Source organism: Chelonia mydas, chromosome 10 (assembly GCF_015237465.2).
Source record: "Chelonia mydas isolate rCheMyd1 chromosome 10, rCheMyd1.pri.v2, whole genome shotgun sequence".
Lineage (NCBI taxonomy): Eukaryota > Metazoa > Chordata > Testudines > Cheloniidae > Chelonia > Chelonia mydas.
In genome coordinates this window covers 24,871,297-24,891,660 of record NC_051250.2, presented here as the reverse complement: position 1 = coordinate 24,891,660, position 20,364 = coordinate 24,871,297, and the positions used below count along the sequence as shown (strand labels likewise).

At 41.7% G+C, this 20,364-nt stretch overlaps 1 long non-coding RNA gene across 1 annotated transcript in view; it reads right to left on the bottom strand.

Moving 5' to 3' along the window:
- Window positions 1–19,750, bottom strand: part of LOC122461936 — a 31,993-nt gene extending 12,243 nt beyond the window's left edge. Inside the window, exon 1 of the long non-coding RNA XR_006284205.1 lies at window positions 19,383–19,750. This is a non-coding gene — a long non-coding RNA (uncharacterized LOC122461936). The remainder of the gene's footprint in view (window positions 1–19,382) is intronic.
- Between the last annotated feature and the right edge of the window lie 614 nt (window positions 19,751–20,364).

Genomic DNA, 20,364 nt, shown 5'->3' with positions numbered 1-20,364 from the left:
GAGGTCATCTAGTGCAACCCCCTGCTCAAAGCAGGACCAATCCCCAATTTTTGCCTTAGATCCCTAAATAGCCCCCTCAAGGATTGAACTCACAACCCTGGGTTTAGTAGGCCAATGCTCAAACCACTGAGCTATCCCTCCCTTTTCAGATAGAACAGTTGCATGTTGTTTAGATGATGTCTCTAATTTACCTTGACAATTATATACAAATTCCTCATGGTTAATTATTCTGGAGAGACGGCATCTAAATTATACACATTAATTTTAATAACCTTCAAAACAACATCCTAAAGATGCATAAGACTTTAACTAGTCTTAACAACGGTCCTTGTTAAACTAAAGTGATGCACTGGGGATGAGGAAGCAACACTGGTTTTATCCAGGAAATTCACCTGTATGCAGAGGGCTTTCAGAAGATTTAAGAACAACTAAGTCTTATTTAAGCCCCCGGAATAGGATTTAAATTAGATTTAAATGGATTTTAGGCGTTTGGATTGGAATGAATTTTTCCCGTCTGCTACTAGTACTCCCCTACCATCACATGTACTTCCCTGTGATCTAATCTATTTAGGACCATGTGTCCCTCCTGTAGTTTTTGTTAACATTAATCCTGATTTTGATCTCATGATCATTTCTACAAAGACCAGCTGTGATGTTACAGATGATTATGACTTCACATGGTAAGAAGGCAACTACACACTTAAAATAATTCAGATAACAATTTTAATAACCATAATTGCGACATATAAACCAAGATAATGCAAATACTATGTTGGGTTAAATTCTGAAGTCTAAGTCCTAGATACTACATTCATTATTAAATCAAGAGAACTACAGTGTTATGTATCTAATCTCAAATCCATTAAGGTCCCACAACTTTTAGAACTATTTGAATGGCCTCTGAATTCATTTCAGCAAAGTACAAGCATTCATTCTACTCCGTTGCAGAAGAAAGCCAGTACTTTATCCAGTGTCCCATTTTATAAATGCTTCAGCTTGCAAAGTTACTGCTAGTACTTTTCTTTCATATCTTGTTTAAAGAATTTAGTCCAAGTGATTTAACCGATAACTTCTTTGGTTAGATTAGCCTAATATATACAAAACATCCTGCGTATAGTGAATAAACTTCGATTGTCATTGTGCCATTTCCCTATATTTCCAAATCACTGGCCAAATTGTAACATAGTGTCTGCTCACGGAGATGTCAAACGCGGGGAATAAGTTTCTCTGGAAAAGAGGCCATCTCTAGAACAGCAAATCACACTGGTGGAGAAACCAGCGGGAGTTCACGTCAGTCTGTCCTCTGTCAGTGTCTGAGGGACAGGGACAAAAAGGAGGGGTGTCTGGACCTACATGGCCATTTGGAGTTCAGGCTGAGTGAAGCTGGCCAGTAGGAATCCTGAAAACTAATTCCAGCTAAGAGATGTAATGTAATGGTGCAGATGCCAGGGCTTCCTTTATCGTCCCTTACTGGCCTGCCAGAGGAAGCATGTGAAGAGCCACCTACATGGCTTCAGATACTGCACCGAGTGAGAGAGCAAGTGAGGAAAGGACCTGGCCTCAGCACTATTTGACCCCAAGTATTTCCCCTCTGAAACATTATGTGCTCTGGGGACGCATCTCTGAAAAAGAGAGAGAGATGATAAGCCAATATTTATGTTTCATTACTCTCCCCCCCCACTTTTTATTACAAAGGGTATTGGTATGTTTTCATACCAATAGCCTTTGTAATAAAAATGGGTAAAAAGACCAACCTATAAAATCAGTACAGCATTCATAAGAATTCACTTTCCAGAGTCATATCTGCTTTCTTTAGTGAAAGAAGTCAGGTTTTTCTGTTCTTTACCCTGCAGTAAAGAACACTGTACTGAAGAATTCTATACTTAACTCTGGAGAACCAACATAGCTATGGGAGAGTGAACTACATTTGTTTCTGGCTCTTACGTTATGAACACAATGGTTAGTGGAGCTCCATTTGCAGGAGCAACCATAGAACCCCGTTGTCTGTCTCCATATTGCCTGCCTTCTGTTATACCCAGGCAGCCCCACTGAGGGCAAGCTCTGAAAACCGTGCAGTTTTTAATTTGCAGAGCCATGTGGACCTTACTTAACCATTCTGTTGATGCATGAGCCAGAAAGGCATTGTTTTAAGTTGTGAAAGGGTTACATACTTGTATTATCCATTTCACTTGGCGAGTAAAAGCACTGAGGTATTAGCATCAAAATAAGCTGTGTTTATTGTCACATAGGGTATGTTTACACTGCAGCGGGGAATGAGCCTCCTAGTCTGCGTTCACAGACTTGTGTTCCTGGGGCTTGTAACAGTGTGCTAAAAACAGCTGTATAGTTGTTGCATCTTGGGCTCTTAATCCCCTTCCCCTCCCAAGCTTGAGAGCCTGAGCTGCAACATCTACACGGCTGTTTTTAGCATGTCTGTTGACCTGGGCCAGGAGGCTTGTTCCCAGATGCAGTGTAGACATAACCTAAAAGCCACTGTACCAGGGGTTCTCCATTCTCTGCATTCCTTGCACCGCTTTGCAACAGACCATTGCTCTCGTGGATCAGCTCAGTTCCAACCCCATTGGCTGTTTCTCACAATATTTCATTCTGCAGACCACTAGGGAGGGCTTTGCAGATGACATGGCCCACAGTTGGAGAACCTCTGCACTAGAGCCAGTGGCGAAAAGATAAGGTGGAATATGTAAACTCTTGTGAAAATGTATTCCCAATATTGTGGTGGTGATTGGTTTTCCAACCCCTCCCACCAAAAAACTTTAACATTTTGGATGACGTTCAACATTTGAAACATCTTGGCCGGTTTTAATGAAAAAGTTTTGGCCAGATTTATTGAAAAAAGGGGTGAAGGAATTTTGTTTACAAAAAAAATTAAAACATTTTATTGAAACTTTTCCCAATTTTGAAATTTAAATTTTGAAATTCCCTCCAGTGGAATATAGCCACCTGCATACAAAACCATAATATTGCTAACGGGGGCAAGGCTATTTATTTTTATACAGTTGATAATAAGACCGGATAAAGTATCTGTCCAAATCTGACTGTGCTTTCCTCTTATGTGAGTATGTTTGATTTCCAATTAAAAGCAAGCCAAGAAACCAAATCTCAAAATTCATTGCGACCTAGCAATAAACCTGTAAACCTGTGGGTGGCATTATTGGTCTTCTTTCTAAATTTTCTGTGGCTAGGAGAGAAGCAATTACCAAACCACAGTAGCAAGCCGGGATCGGCACAAATGGGAATGCACAATGCATGGCATTTCACTTTTTGACAAATCTCTTCCCAATATGAGGATTTTGTAGCCAGAAAGATGGCTATGTCCACTTTCTATTCCAGCTTCTGACTGTGGATATTAAAAGCTGCATGAGTAAATTACTGAGTTCTGCAGTTTGGCCAAGAAGGCTCTTTTTTTAGTTGCAAATCCTAGTCAAACTTCTTTACTGAATAAATAGCATATACAGATCTCTTTAGAACCTAAACACACACTTAAAATACGCCGATGCACATATTGTACATACTGCATACACACAATCACATACATATAGGCCATTAGCATACCTATGTTTGTGTATTTAATGCTGTATCTATGCAGCAGTCTTCATTTTACTGATGTGTACCTTTTTCATACCTCTGGGGCCACATTTCACTCTAAGCTATACTTATGTGACTCCCATTGACCTCAATGAGTTTGCCCGGGTGTTAGTGAGAGTAATATTTGGTTCTGGTTGTAGAGGCTTTATTTAAGAGTAATTTAAAAATATTGGCACTGCCAATAAAAATGTGAGGAAAAACAAAATCATGTTTGATTGTTTTGTGAAAAGGAATGTGGTTTCTTATGTCTCTCTTGCTATTCTTCATGGGAAAAATTACAGGCATTTTTTTGTAGGCATACATTTTTATTTGTAGAGCGTTTTGAATTCTAAAGACATGATGGCTTTTTCACTATGGTTCCCTACCTCTCTCTGCCCTCCTGCCTTTAGAGTTTACCTGCACACCCTGATATAGGATGCAATATTTAGAGGCAAAAGCTCAAACCAGTCGATTTGCTCAACAATGAAAGATTGCAGATTTTTCTTTGACTAAACACAAAGCTCCAGCAATCTAAATGGAAATACCACAGAGTCGTAATGCCATTTTTCCCTCATAATTTATTTCTATAATTAACTTTTTTTGTTATTAAAATTAAATGAAATTTGGGTTTGATCCAAAGCTCACTGAAATCAGTGAGCCATTCCATTGGCTTGAATGGGCTTTGGATCAAACCCTTGGTGCTTATGAAATGTCCAGACTGACAGCTCTAGAGACTTATGCAAAAATGGATTCAGTGGAGTTACTGAAGACAGAATTTGTTTGTCCACATGGGGTCAAACATGCAGGAAAATTTCCCATTAAATGCAACACGAGGGTTACCAGGGTGAGGACAGTAGCATAGGTCCAGCCGGAGCTATGGCAGTGAAAGCTTATCCGTATCATCTTCCTAATGTGTTGCAGGGCTGAGTCCTCCTGACATGAAAGTCAAGAGACAGTATTTTGGGTCAATGTCTTCATGTCCATGTTGTATCGTTCTTAGTGTCTCTTGTGAGAATACCAACACAAGCAGTGTAGAATGTAACCTTTCCCCCATTGAAGCCAACACAAGTTTTGTCATTGTCTTCTGTGGGAACAAGATCATGTCTTATTGCACTAGCCTTTCTGGCAACTGACATGGCACTGTGAGTTTCAGTAAGTTTTACACAAATAATTCTTTTGACTGTTCAGTACTCTGTGATCTCTTAATTCTCTAACCACCACTTAGTGTTCGGGTGGGGCACCCTCCCTTGCTATCAGGAGCATAAGAAATGAAGCATCGAGTTTCAATAGGCATTGTCTTGTTTTGAACCACATGCCATATTTCAGTAAGGTTCTAGGTCTGAAATTCAGTCTAATGTAGAGATGTGGAGAAGAGGCTGCAGAAGCCCATGTCCTGCATCACAGCCTCTCTACAGCCATTTTTTACAATCTTTGAAATTCTCTTTCCTTCATTTTCAGGTTGAAAAACTTAGGTTTGAAATATAAATCGCAGCCTTAAACTCCCTACCTCTGTATTTTGCGGCTTGCTTTTTCCTGAGCGATAAGGAACAGGCTCAGAGATCTGTCTAACTGCCAGTGAACCGCCTTACTCCTGTGACTCTTACTTCAGTCTTTGTCAATGACTACACTTCCTCTTTTTGCTCCAGTGCCTCATACCTCACCTTGATGTCTTTTTCCCAGTATTTGGCCTATTGCTGTTCTGTTGTCATTTACACTAGTGGGTGTGAAATACTACCATTCTGAGGGCTCGTCTACACGTAAAACACTGCAACGGTGCTGCTCTACTATGTTTGTGTATTTCATAGAATCATACAATCATAGAAGATTAGGGTTGGACGAGGCCTCAGGAGATCATCCAGTCCAACCCCCTACTCAAAGCAGGACCAACCCCAAGTAATTCATCCCAGCCAAGGCTTTGTCAGGCCGGGCCTTAAAAACCTCTAAGGATGGAGATTCCCACATCTCCCTAGGTAACCCATTCCAGTGCTTCATCACCCTCCTAGTGAAATAGTTTTTCCTAATATCCAACTTAGACCTTCTCCACTGCAACTTGAGACCATTGCTCCTTGTTCTGTCATCTGTCACCACTGAGAACAGCCGAACTCCATCCTCTTTGGAACCCCCCTTCAGGTAGTTGAAGGCTGCTATCAAATCCCCCCTCACTCTTCTCTTCTGCAGACTAAATAACCCCAGTTCCCTCAGCCTCTCCTCATAAGTCATGTGCCCCATCCCCCTAATAATTTTCGTTGCCCTCTGATGGACTCTCTTCAATTTGTCCACATCCTTTCTTGGGGGGGGGGGGGTGGGGCGGCCAAAACTGGACACAGTACTCCAGATGTGGCCTCACCAGTGCCGAATAGAGGGAAATAATTACTTCCCTCGATCTGTTGGCAATGCTCCTACTAATTCACCCCAATATGCCGTTAGCCTTCTTGGCAACAAGGGCACACTGTTGACTCATATCCAGCTTCTCGTCCACTGTAATCTCCAGGTCCTTTTCTGCAGAACTGCCGCTTAGCACCGGGTAGCAGTGCATGGGATTCTTCTGTCCTAAGTGCAGGACTCTGCACTCATCCTTGTTGAACTTCATCAGATTTCTTTTGGCCCAATCCTCCAATTTGTCTAGGTCACTCTGGACCCTATCCCTACCCTCCAGTGTATCTACCTCTCCCTCCAGCTTAGTGTCATCCGTGAACTTCCTGTGGGTGCTATCCATTCCATCATCCAGATCATTAATGAAAAAGTTGAACAAAGCCAGCCCTAGGACTGACCCCTGGGGCACTCCACTTGATACTGGCTGCCAACTGGACATCGAGCCATTGAGCACTACCTGTTGAGCCACAGGATATAATCAGCTTTCTATCCATCTTATAGTCCATTCATCCAATCCATACTTTTTTAACTTGCTGGCAAGAATACTCTTGGAGACGATAACAGAAGTTTTGCTAAAGTCAAGGTATATCACATCCACCGCTTTCCCCATATCCACAGAGCCAGTTATCTCATCATAGAGGGCAATCAGGTTGATCAGGCATGACTTGCCCTTGGTGAATCCATGTTGACTGTTCCTGATCACCTTCCTCTCCTCCAAGTGCTTCAAAATGGATTCCTTGAGGACCTGCTCCATGATTTTTCCAGGGACCGAGGTGAGGCTGACTGGTCTGTAGTTCCCCGGATTCTCCTTCTTCCATTTTTTAAAGGTAGGCACTATATTTGCCTTTTTCCAATGATCTGGTATCTGCCCCGATCACCATGAGTTTCAGAGATAATGGCCAATGGCTCTGCAATCACATCAGCCAACTCCCTCAGCACCCTCGGATGCATTGTATTCAGCCCCATGGATTTGTGTATGTCCAGCTTTTCTAAATAGTCTTTAGCCTGTTTCTTCACCACTGGGGGCTGCTCACCTCCTCCCCATACTGTACTGCCCAGTGCAGCAGTCTGGGAGCTGAGCTTGTCTATCAAGACCGAGGCAAAAAAAGCATTGAGTACTTCATCTTTTTCCACATCATCTGTCACTAGGTTGCCTCCCCCATTCAGTAAGGGTCCCACATTTTCCCTGACCTTCCTCTTATTGCTAACATACCTGTAGAAACCCTTCACTGAAGAGACACTACCTATGCCGACGGGCGGGGTTCTGCCGTCAGCATAGGTACTCCATCTCCCTGAGAGCTGGTAGCTACGTCGACAGGAGAATTCTGCCATTGACCTAGCACTGTGTACACTGGGACTTAGGTCAGTTTAACTGTGTTGCTCAGGGGTGTGGATCTTTCACACCCCTGAGCGATGTAGTTGTACTGACCTGATTTCGTAGTGTAGACCAGGCCTCATTCAGTAGTACTTCACACCCAGCTTGTACTGGAGTTAAATGAATAACCCTGGTGCAAATGCAGTGGTGAATTAGGTTTTGTCCACATGGGCCAGATCTTCAGCTGGTGTAAATTGGCATTGCTTTCATCTTCTAGTTCTGCAAGCATTAGTCTTGAGTGAATACTGGATGAATTCATTTTAATTAGGAACAGGTCTATGATCTGAACATGTTCAGACCTCTTACAATCCCAGGATTCCACAACAGTGGGGAATCTTCATCTGTCATTTAGGGCAGCTGTAAGGTCACACTGCACCACTAAGGCAATGCCTAGGATCTGGCACAAATATGCTTTGAATACAGAACAGTATGTGTATCAAAGCACCAACGTTATCTATGTTGATAAATGCAAAGTAATGTACATTGGAAAACATAATCCAACTATACATATAAAATGATAGGGTCTAAACTAGCTGTTACCACTCAAGAAAGAGATCTTGGAGTCATTGTGGATACTTCTCTGAAAACATCCACTCAATGTGCAGCAGCAGTCAAAAAAGCAAACACAATGCTGGGAATCATTAAGAAAGGGATAGATAATGAGACAGAAAATATCATATTGCCTCTATATAAATCCATGGTATGCCCACATCTTGAATACTGCATGCAGATGTGGTTGACCCATCTCATAAAAGATATACTGGAATTGGAAAAGGTTCAGAAAAGGGCTACAAAAATGATTAGGGGCATGGAACAGCTTCCGTATGAGGAAAGATGAAAAAGACAGACTTTTCAGCTTGGAAAAGAGACAACTAAGGTGGGATATGATAGAGGTCTATAAAATCATGACTGGTGTGCAGAAAGTAAATAAGAAGTGTTGTTTACTCCTTCTCATAACACAAGAACTAGGGGTCACCAAATGGAATTAATAGGCAGCAAGTTTAAAACAAACAAAAGGAAGGATTTCTTCACACAACGCACAGTCAACCTGTGGAACTCCTTATGAGAGGATATTGTGAAGGCCAAGACTATAACAGGGTTCAAAAAAGAACTAGATAAGCTCATGGAGGATAGGTCCATCAATGGCTATTGGCAGGGATGGTGTCCCTGGTTTCAATTTTGCCAGAAGCTGGGAATAGATCACTAGATCGTTACCTGTTAAGTTCACTCCCTCTGGGGCACCTGGCATTGGCCACTGGCAGTAGATAGGATACTGGGCTGGATGGACCTTTGGTCTGACCCAGTATGGCCATTCTTATGTTCTTAAGTTTATACAGTCCCTAAAGGCAAATACAATCCCCCAAACCTATGTACAAGGAAATTCCATTGGCACATGGAAAAATCCCAAGATGAAATTCAGCCAAGCTAGGAGACCTGTTTTCCCCCCGTACTGCCATAAGATATTCTGACTGACTAAATTTTATGTTTTGCTGGGTTAGATTTAAAGGCGGAGATCCTATGGTGTTAATGACTGCACTTTTCCTGCTCAAGCAATTATTTATTTTATTTTATGGCTTTCCAGTTGGATGGCTCTAGTAGAAGTGTGGTACAGTACATCACGCACGTCTGTGGTATCATATGCTGCAACTGCAAACCCAGTAAAACCGTACATCTTAATGTTTATTGAACCTTCCTTTTGAGACCTCGGAGGTAAAAATATTAAAACCCATTAGGTTGGTGCATGATATAAGTAACTCACCATGTTACACCAATTACAAACCTTAAGATTGTTGGTATCAGAGGATCAAACTAGAGGATTTCATTTTCACTGGATTGTTGGACTAAATAAGCATTAAAAACATAGATACAAGTCAGATACATAGCATATTTAAATGTATATTTAATTCATGATATTTCTGTAATTCTCCTTCTGGAGTGAAACCACACACAGCTTTATAGCAGCGTATAAAACAACATCTATAAGGAATTACTTGTGAGACGTTGGATCTGATTTTGCTCCCACTGAAGTCAATGGAGGATTTGCCATTGAAATCCACAGGAACAGGATCAGACCTATAAACAAGAAGTACTGTGATCCAGTGGCTAGGGCTTGGAGTCTGGTTACCTGGGTTCTGTTCACGGCTCTGCTGTGTAACCTTGGGTCGTCACTTCGCCTCTCCGATATTTAATACCCTGGTGATATTTCTTATGGTAATTGCCTAGGTTTTGTTGTTGTTGTTCCTCAGACCTTTTATTAACACATAGCTAAATCTCTGTCTAACCAGGTTTGTTATGCTAATAATCAGATTGTGTCTGATGGCATGCCTGCTTTTGGAAACTGTGAATGTACTGTAGAGAAAGTGGACAAAAAATTGGCTGGTGTGTATGCAGATTTTATGTCTCTAGCTATGTTCTTGGTGTATCTTTTGTGGGTTATTAGAAGAGACAGGCAGCATTTATAGACTTATTCCTTAGTTTGATTTTTAAACTTCTTATGCTATTTTGAAGACAAACCTCTAGCTATTTCTTTTAGTTTGACACTTTTGTGCTTATGGGGTCTGATCCATTGCCCATTGAAGTCAATTGAAAGTCACCCATTGACTTAACAAGCCTAGCTCACGGTCTATTGGGGTACGTCTACATTGCATCTGGGAGCAAGCCTCCCAGCCTAGGCCCACAGCAGACTTCATACTAGTGCTCTAAAGATAGCTGTGTAGACAGCACTTTGATGCAGTCTGAGCTCCAGCCCAAATTGCAATGTCTGGGCATCATATTTTAAAAGTGCTAGCATGAACCCTGCTAGTAGAAGTCTGTAGACCTGGGCTAGGAGGCTACCACTCAGATGCAGTGCAGACATGCCCTTAGAGTCTAATAGGATTCCAGTTCATACCGTAGCACTGCTTCTGCCACCTTTGCTTACTGTTTTTAAATGTGTGTGATCGGATGGTTCTGTTTTTATGTAGCAACTATAATCTTTGTGCTCACATTGAGAATGGAAATACCTTAATGGATCTAAGGATTATAACAAAGACTGGGCAAATGCTAAAATATATATCTAGAATCTACAGTGACTAAAATATAGATATCTGGCAGCAAACATCTTGAAGAACATGTTTTGTGTTTAGTTACAACAGCATAGTAGATTGAATGCAGGCAAGCATATGCAGGCAAGTGTAGTAGATTGAATGATTTAATCAGTCCATTGTTTACTAGTCATTAGAGGTTTTTAGCAAACCAGTGACTGTAACTGACAATCTCATGAGGTCTAATTATGTGAAGGTATTAAATTATATATAATCCAGATTAATGTGTTTGTGGCTGAATGTGATTGCTTGGGCAAAATGGAACTAATTCTTGACACAATCTGTTGGATTTTTGTCCACCTCTTATTTTCATCTGTACATGCATGGGGAGGGAATTAAAAACTATGGTACAGGCCCATTTGTAATATAGTTATAGTTTATTATACAATAACAACTTTGTGAAGATTGTGGCATTTTGCAGTAATATATTTTTAGCCATTATTTTAGCTAATTAATTTTATTGCAAGACTAATAGTGTCCTCTCTTTACAATTCCCACCATATTACAAGGGTCTGGGGTTCTCTGGAAAGTTGATATAAGCATGAATACTAGTGCACTGGATGAAAATTTACACCACCCACACTAAGTCCAAGTATTCAGGTAGTGTGCGGGGGAAAGTGTGGTGGTGAAATCCCCCCATTTTGCAAACTGGGTTTAGGGCTTCCCTCTCCCACCCCCCACTGCAGCTGCTAATCTACCCCTTTTCAAGCTTCTTGCAGAGGTCACTGAGGCTTCTGTATCCATGTAAGTATGGATTAGCAGCCATGCCCCACCCCACCCTTAGACTGCCCACAAAGTGACTTTTTGGTGTGGATACCAATTCTGCAGTGCATAGGGGATATACAGGCCGCCTCGTCTGGCTGCTCAGCCATCTGGCTCCCCTGTGTAGCCTCTGTCTAGAGCTCTGAGGGACCTTTTACTGGCCCTCAACCCCTGTGATCAGTTTAATCTATTGTGAATACTTCTATACTTACAGAGATTTAAACACTAATCAATTCAGCTTGCAAATGATCAACATATTGCACATCAGTCACAGGAAAAACAGGCACCAAAGTGCTATTATTCAAATTAAACAAAGAATAATTAAAGTTTAATACATTTTTGGGAAAAAATCATGGACTCCTCAGAGGACAGATTGATTAAAGCCTTTAGAATCCCCTAACTCTATTCCTCTCCGGACATACCATATGAGCATAATAAGGCAAAACATCTGCTAATTGCAAAATATTTTATTACCAGAGGGATAGCTGAGTCCTGCCTAATGTTTTGGTTAGGGCAGGTCATTTAAGAATAACCCTTAATTGTGTGAACTGTATTACCTGCCTAATTGAGAGTGTTAGGTCATGGAGTGGGACCATGGTCACCCCAGCCCATACAGTATTGAGCACACTAATAGTGTTAATTAGCTAATAATAATGACAATCCTTCAAAAAACCCAACTCCTGGGTTGGTCAAAACATCAGGCTGTTTCCTTGTTCCTCTACAATGTTAATATTTTATAACTGGTTGACTTCCTTAGCCTAACAGACTGATCTTGAGTGTGCCTTCTGTGAGCTCTGTTGCTGTCCCATCCTCGCTCACCTCCCAACTTATAGGGCCACACAGTACCCGCAAACCACATGAACATCTCATACCCATTGAGAATCAAGGACAGTATAGTTTAAGATTAACATTATTGTAGGACACCTAGGATTTTGCAGTTGGTCATGCTGAATGCAATATGCTATAAGGCCTAAACTTTCCAACTTGGGTGCCTAAAGTTAAGCAATTATATTCATGTCCTGCTACCTAAATAAAATTTATCTGATTTTCCCAGATGCTGAACACCCACAGTTTCCATTCAATTAATGGGAGCTGCAGGCCATATTTATTGAGGTGATTAAATGTGGCCAACTAGTAATGGAAAGGTTGAGGGTAGAGCCCTACAAATCCATGAATATCCACTTTATATCTCTGGATAGTTGCATCCAGGGTTGTGGATGCAGTAGGATTGTTTACCAATTTTTGCAGATCATGGATCCCAATTTCTGTATCCATGCAGAACTGTAACAGTGAGACAGAGTGCTGATGCGGCTGTGGATGTGGATACATCGAAAAGATGGAGTGGGGATTGCGGGTTGGATAGAAGTTAAATATTGTGGATGCAGATCCAAATTTTTGTATCCACACAGGGCTCCAGTTGAGGAACAGTGAAGTATAAATGATGTGTATTTATTTAATAAACACAAAGCCCAGTGTGTATACAAATTGCACATATTTGGGTTGTATCCTCCTCACTCACCCTCTGTACGTCATTCTTTTTATTGTAAGCTCTCTGTGGTAGGAGCTGTGTCTTTCTGTGTCCGAGGACAGTGCCTAGAGCATTGTGGGGCCTCCTGGAATATAAATAAATAACCGCAATCTTGCCAAACTTGACACTACTGCCTAGTTAACGCCAATGAGATCTCATATTAACACATAATTGCCATGGCTGAAGACTGACAGGACTTTGACATTGTCTAGCGGAGGGGTGATTTTAAAAAAAATAAATAATAAATTCTCCTTATGAACGGCCTATGGCAACTAGCTGCTTTGAGAAATGCTGTTTCATGCAGGCTGCCTGGCAGGTCCATAGAACCCTTGGGCATCTTCAGAGAGAGGCTATATGGTGTATTGATTGTTTACCCTGCATAGCTTGTTTGTTGAGTCTAGCGCTGCATTAGCCTTTTAACTTACCATAACTGGCTAATATTTGGAGTGAAGTGGGGCATGCTGCTGTTAAAAATGACTCTTATAATAACATAACAGAGAGCCTAAATGGCATCACAAGTGTCTTTCCTGCTGGGACCTGGGATTTCCCAACGTGACAATCCCATGCAAAATGCATTGGCAGCACTAACAGGGGAGTTCCTGACTTACCTTAGTGCCAAGGGGATATGAAATATGCTTGCAGTTTCAATCGTTGCCATCTTCAATAATACTTAACTCGGCTCTTGATGAAAAGCAGACACCATTAACAAGGCTAGATTCCACCGTGGGCAGGTTATCATTACCCCATCGATTTCCAAATGGAAAATCTGTCTTTTTTTACAATGCTATTTCAATGTTAGTTGTCTTTTTTAAAAAAGAGAGAACAGAGGTTTATTTTTCGTGAGACGGGTGAAACTCAGGTTCTAAAAGATCGGTTTCCTAGTTCTAAATGATCAGTGATTAAGGACACTGACTGGGTCAGGTCCTTAATTATCCTAGCTCCACTGAAATCTGTTTTACGTTGGGTTGCACTAGCTGATGCCTGATTGGGGATGAATGGTGAGATGCACTGAACCTGTGGCAGAGCTACAGCATCTTAAAATGAAACACAATAAAATATCACGTAAAATAGTAAGATCAGCAGAGTTACACTGCTTACCCCAGGTCTGAATTTGGCCCCATGTGTTTGATTTATATTACACGATTGGTTCAAATGCATAGGGAACAAGCAGTATCATGGTGGCTGAGGGCAGGATGCTCAGCTTTCAGCAGGACACTCTGTAGTGCTCCTCTCAACAGGAGGAACATGTTCACAGTCAACAGCATTGACGAGCTTGTGCTATGGGTGGCAATAAATACACTAGTCATATTGTGAGCCATGCACATATCTATTCCTGCAACATAAAACCCATTGTGTCCCTTGCTGTGTTTGGCCAGCATAGCCTATACTGCAGTACTGTGTCCCATGGCACAATGTTATCTGACCAGCTGTCTGATTCAGACCACAGCTTGTGCATGGCTTTGTTGCTGCTTGCATCCTTTTACTTCTCATGTTTTCTCTAGGCAAGATTTAGATACATAACAACTAGAAGTGTACAAGCATAACTGACCCCTTGCTTGGGCCAAGAGCAGGGTTTGACCCCAGGACCTTCAGTGCTAAAGCACAAGCCTCGTCTGCTTGAGCTAAAAGCCTAATTCAGCCTAAATGGAAGCAATAACACTTAAACTTCTGTTTATGGCCAGTGGGGCTAGCTGGAAGGTGGAGGGTTGCCAAAGCACAAGATATGCTTGGCAACAGAAAGTAAAACAGTTGTCAAAGGATATTATCAGACTGATCCTGAGAGAGGCTAAGCACGATCACATCTTCATGAGGTCAAAGGAAGTTGAAGGCACTCAGCGCCTTCCAGAAGGTGTTCAGCACTTTGTACGTTTTGGCTGTGTGCTAACAGACACCATATCAGTGAAGTTCAGAAACTTCCTTCTACTGTATGTACGTGCAACCTGATTTACCCTCTTGTCCTCTGTGGTGACTGACAGTTCTGTGGGATACAGCTCCCATCAGCTGTGTTTCACATACCAACTTGGTCTGATAGTCTGCAGTAATATTGTAAAGGTATGCACAACTGTACAAATATTTTGATTGGAATTTGTAAAGGGACAGGAAACAGTGACTCTGACATGGCTGTATGAAAATCTGGAGTTAGACTTTGCAAACAAAAAGCCAGCTGTATACAATATGAACATAATTCCTTATGGTTCACTGTCCCTGTCAAACAGGGTAATGTGCTTGTAAACTTCCCTCAACAGAAAATACATCACAGCATCAGCAGCACTAGAAAATGACAAGACAATCAAATTGTGGAAAAGTGCCTGTCAAACATCTTCAACAGCACTCAGAGACAGCACCAGGAAAATGCAAGATAAATAAAGCCAGTCTAGCAGAAAACCCAAGGAAATCCTTGAGCAAAACAGGCTGTGTTAGTCCTAGCTCAAAGAAATAACCACCCTAGAATGAACAGAGAAGCAAAAAGATGCCTCACTTATTACAAGTGGATCACCCCTGCCTAGCGCCACATGTCAGACCCAATGGAGAAATGTGACTGAGCTCTGTGTGGGCACAGAGCTGGTTTTAAGACAGGACAGCTACAAGAGCGATAATCTGTCTTTACGGATTTGTAAGTACACCTTAATACTCTTTTATTCGTTTGGAAAATTGAGATGAAGTCACTAGCATAATTTGTTATGAGTGCATTCTCCCAGCCACTGTTTTCATACACATTATAATTCTGTATCTCTTCCATTTTCCAAACAAGCCATTTATAGAGCAGGTGGGTGTTTTTATTCACAACTTCATTTGAAGTTAACTACAAATCCGGTAGACCCAAAAATCACTCTTTGCAGCTAGCCATGCATGTGTAGTGAGTCCAACAAACGCCAAACACTCCCTGCACAGAATTAACTTGTAAAAAGCAGGCTGCAAATGAAGGGTCAGTTATCAATCCCTTTACTCATACTAAGAAAAGGAGTACTTGTGGCACCTTAGAGACTAACCAATTTATTTGAGCATAAGCTTTTGTGAGCTACGTAAGCTTATGCTCAAATAAATTGGTTAGTCTCTAAGGTGCCACAAGTACTCCTTTTCTTTTTGCGAATACAGACTAACACGGCTGTTACTCTGAAACCTGTCTTTACTCATACTGTTAGAGCAGTTACTCAGATGAGTAATTTCACTAAAGTCAATGGATCTACTTATATGTGTAACTGGTTGGCAGTGAGGTGTTCACATTCACCACCTCCTACAACTATAAAGTGTTGTGACCTATTTACACAGGATCAAAACAAAATCCTGCCCAGGGGTTTGTTAGAAACAAAATTCTATAAAAGCAGCATGATTGGTTCTTAAATCAGTTGAGTGCTTTGAGAACAAACTAGGACAAGAAATGAATAGCTACTTCTCACAGCTGCGGGAGCAATAAATGTCATTGAGGAGATATGTATACATCAGTGGAGGGCAACCTGCGGCTCGCAGGCCGCATGCAGCCAGTCAGGGTAATTCGGTGGCGTGCTGCGAGACAGTTTGTTTACATCGACCATTTACAGGCACGGCCGCCCGCAGCTCCCAGTTCACCGTTCCTGGCCAACGGGAGCTGCGGGAAGCGGTGGCTGGCCCGTGCTGCTTCGCCGTTCCTGGCCAATGGGAACTGCGGCCACTGGGAGCTGCGGGCGGCTGTGCTTGTGGATGGTCGATGTGAACAAACTGTCTCGCGGCCCGCCAGCAGATTACTCTGACGGTCGGCGTGCAGCCCACGGATCGCAGGTTGCCCACCACGGCTCTAGCCTCTTTGGGGCAGAGATTCTCTCCTACTATGCTGGTAACAGTGCCTTGCACAATGGGGCCCCAATATCAGTTGGGACTTTTAGACACTGCCATTGTATAAATAATAATAAAGCAAGAAATGACTCTTCAAACACCTGAACCACCATAACAATCTAGCAAAGAACTCCTGAAACCAAAGCACAAGATATGCATGATTCCTATTCTAACACATAACCTATTTCATATGGGTCTGTAGCTGGTCCCTTTTGTAAGTGAGAAGAAAGGGGAAAGTGCAGTGCTAATGTATATTTTTAAGGCATTTGTTGAAGGAGTGGATGGAAGGCTATAGGGTAGATCAAAGGCAGAGGCAGCACATCTAGAACGAGCTATTTTGAGCTGTCTGGCAAAATGACATTGTGGTTGAAGGCCACTGAGACAATTTTCAGAGTAGCAGCCGTGTGAGTCTGTATCCGCAGAAAGAAAAGGAGGACTTGTGGCACCTTAGAGACTAACCAATTTATTTGAGCATAAGCTTTCGTGAGCTACAGCTTCAGCATCCGATGAAGTGAGCTGTAGCTCACGAAAGCTTATGCTCAAATAAATTGGTTAGTCTCTAAGGTGCCACAAGTCCTCCTTTTCTTTTTACTGAGACAATTGTATTTTTGATTAGTTATGTGTTTTTAAAATGAGACATTCAGACATACCCAGCATTACTGTAGCTCTGCTTCCATTGAAGTCAATGGTAAAACTGTAAACCTGCCCAGGGGAGGGCTATTAGACCAGTGCTGAGCATGTTTGAAATCCCATCCTTAATAAATATATGTAAATTAGAGCTGGTCAGAAAGGTTTTGATGAAATATATTTGGTTGGAAAATGCTGATTTGTCAAAATCACAAGTTTGTAGGGGAAAGGGGTGATTTCAGTGAATATTTCACCTTGAAAAGTTTTTGAAAAATGGTCAAAATGAAATGTCTCACTGGCTTCAGTACATTGACCACTTGTGTGGATGAGGATTACTTGTGTGCATTAAGAGCAACAGGTTCAGGACCATGGTTTTATAATGATGATGATCCAAATGGCAGTGTCGCACTCCAGTCCTCAGGCAGTAGAAATGCCTCTAACCGTTGATAGAGCACAAGTTGCTATATAAGTGCTGGACTAAGACAGAAGTGTCTGAGCTTCAGAATAATATTCACATCTCGTATTAACCTTTCAGAGATTGCAGGAGCCATTCAAACTTCCAAGGTCAATTGAAGCTAGCTAGGCCCTTCCAAATAATAAATAAATCCATAACCCACTAATGTGAACTGTTCTGAGCACTCGTAAGAGCAAAATCTCATTTTATACAGAAGAGCTATTTGTTGTGTACCAATCGGGATAACAGAGGATTTATTTAAACACCCTGCCATTTCTGAATATGAGAGGAAGCTGATGTTTGGGAAGATCATTGGAAAATACCTGCACCTTCTCCCTCAACCCGTCTGTGGTACCTAAAACCATTAAAACCAACAAGTCATGCTTAATTATCTCTCAAGGGAAAAGTCTTCATTTCTGTGCATAACCATTAAGCATATGGTACTATTAAATCACTAATAAAGCAGGTAAGCTGTTCAGGTGGCCAAGAATCGGTGCAAAGTTCTGTGCTGAAAATGTGAGGCTTCATTTTCAGTCCAACGAAGTTGGCAATCACAGTAAAACCACAGTACTACTAGGAATGCTTCCCAAATCAGAAGTAACGGGCATGGCCAATGGCAGCCCGTGCACTGACTGCAGCGTGTAATCCTGGAAAAGTGAGATGCAAGTGGTGTGAGTCGGCAGTGGATTGCATAGTTAGGGGACATTGAAAGAGAGCCAGTAACTTGCAGGCATCCTTGGAGAGATTTGCAGAGCTAAAACTTTAAGGTGCACAATAGGGAGAAATTAAATATAGATGATAACCTAAGAAATCCAGACTCTTTCTCCTATTCTGCTCACTTTTAAAAATTCTTTTGATTCCGAAATATGATTAATTCTAACTGCTGACATTTCACTCTTTGAGATTTGTATTTAAATATATCAGAGACAGTCCAGAAGAGGCTAAATTAAAAGACAGTTGGTGTGGGTGGTCTGATAAATAATTCAGACACTGGTAACAGTGCTATTGAAGAAACCACTCAGTGATGGAGATGTGAGGTTTAGCACTGTAGTAACGATGAGAAAGATGCCTTTAACTCCAGGAGGAATTAAATATGGCTAGGAAAGAAAATATAAGGTTTGCAAAATATTCAGTTGGAAGTGGAGCCTTGCTTGAGAAAAGGTGCATCCATGCATTAATAATCCAATATATCAGAACTCTGAGCAATGCTTCCACTCAGAGATATTGCATAAAACAAGCATTTGACATTGAAGTAACCACAAGACACTTCAGTGCAGTGTTTATACCTTGAGACCTTTTGTTGTAAAACTTTTTCTAAAGACGTGTGAAAGGAGTTCAGGAACTGGAAAGTTTCACAAAAGGAAAAGGAGGACTTGTGGCACCTTAGAGACTAACAAATTTATCTGAGCATAAGCTTTCGTGAGCTACAGCTCACTTCATCGGATGCCTGGAAAGTTTCAGTATGTGTAGTAGAGCTGTGTCCTCCTTGCAAAAGCTACTATTCCAGAAAGGGTCTTTGATCTGTCTGGCTAATTACACAAATCAAGAGTAGGATAATTTGCTGGAAAAAATAATTGGAAGTTGATAATGTGGGAAAATATGCTCAGGGTTGCTGATTTGCAGGAAAAAGTGTCCATTGTTATGTGGGAACACACTGAATTATTGGATTAAGTCAGCAGCTTGATCAACACTCTCTTTCAAAAAAAAAAAACCCACCCTAAAATTACACCTGTGCCTTTGTGGATTTTTTTTTTTTTTAGTGGGGGAATCCAATTTTGTACTCACCACTGTTTCTTTGTTGAGATAAATCCATTGCCTGTGCCTCCAGTGGAGTTATTTGAGATTCATATCGGAGTGACTGAGATCAGACTCAGGCAGATTATGTAGCACAGATATAGCCATTCGCTGCCTCAGGAACAGGAAGCTAAAGTAGATTGCTGGATGCATTAACAAAACGAGCTCCCAGCTTTGCAAGTTTTCTGCTATTCACCCAGTAGTTTTATTCCTCAGCAGGAGCCCTGTAACAGGGTATGTGAGTCCTTTAAGACTGATGATGGAAGTCTCCCTGGCTGTACTACCCAATTTAGAGGATCATACAGTAGTAAAGAGAGTCCCGTGAGATCAGGAAAATAGGCACTGTGAGAGGAAGTGGTCTCAGGGAGGCAGTAAAGGAATCTGGAAACAAAGCTAGACAGCTGCCTCTATTCAAGGCTAAGACCTCTTGGCACAGAGCGGGCAGAGGAGGATACACTCCTCTTTCAGTCCAGAGGGATACTAGATATTAATGTCCCAGGGCTGCTGGCACTGAAGGCCTGCCACACAAGGCATGCTGGGAAGAGGCAGTGTATTTAAGCAACTTCTTTTGCTCAAAAGGGGAGAGACTAAGGAGGAAGCTGGAACAGCTGGCAAGTTCCCCTACAAACAGGGGACACACTCTGCCTGATTTATGTGTTTAGACAGTCAGACCTCTGGGAAGTGCTGCATTCTCAGGAGAGACCCTGGGGTGAAGGGAAACCTCTGAGGAGGGGCTTTTTGTTTTATTTTTGTACTTTTAATCACAAAACTTGAGGTTTGTTTTATTTTGGACTCTGACCACAAGTCCTCTACGGAGAGTCAGGGCTCTTAGGAGAGAAAACATAGAAAGGAGACAATGGTAGGGGATGTTTTCTTGGTCTTGCTTTGCTACAGAACTTCCAGTTTGTTTATTCGCTGGCTACAAGATCTCTAATGAGAGTCCGGGTTCCCAGGAGGAATGTTTCCTAGGAAA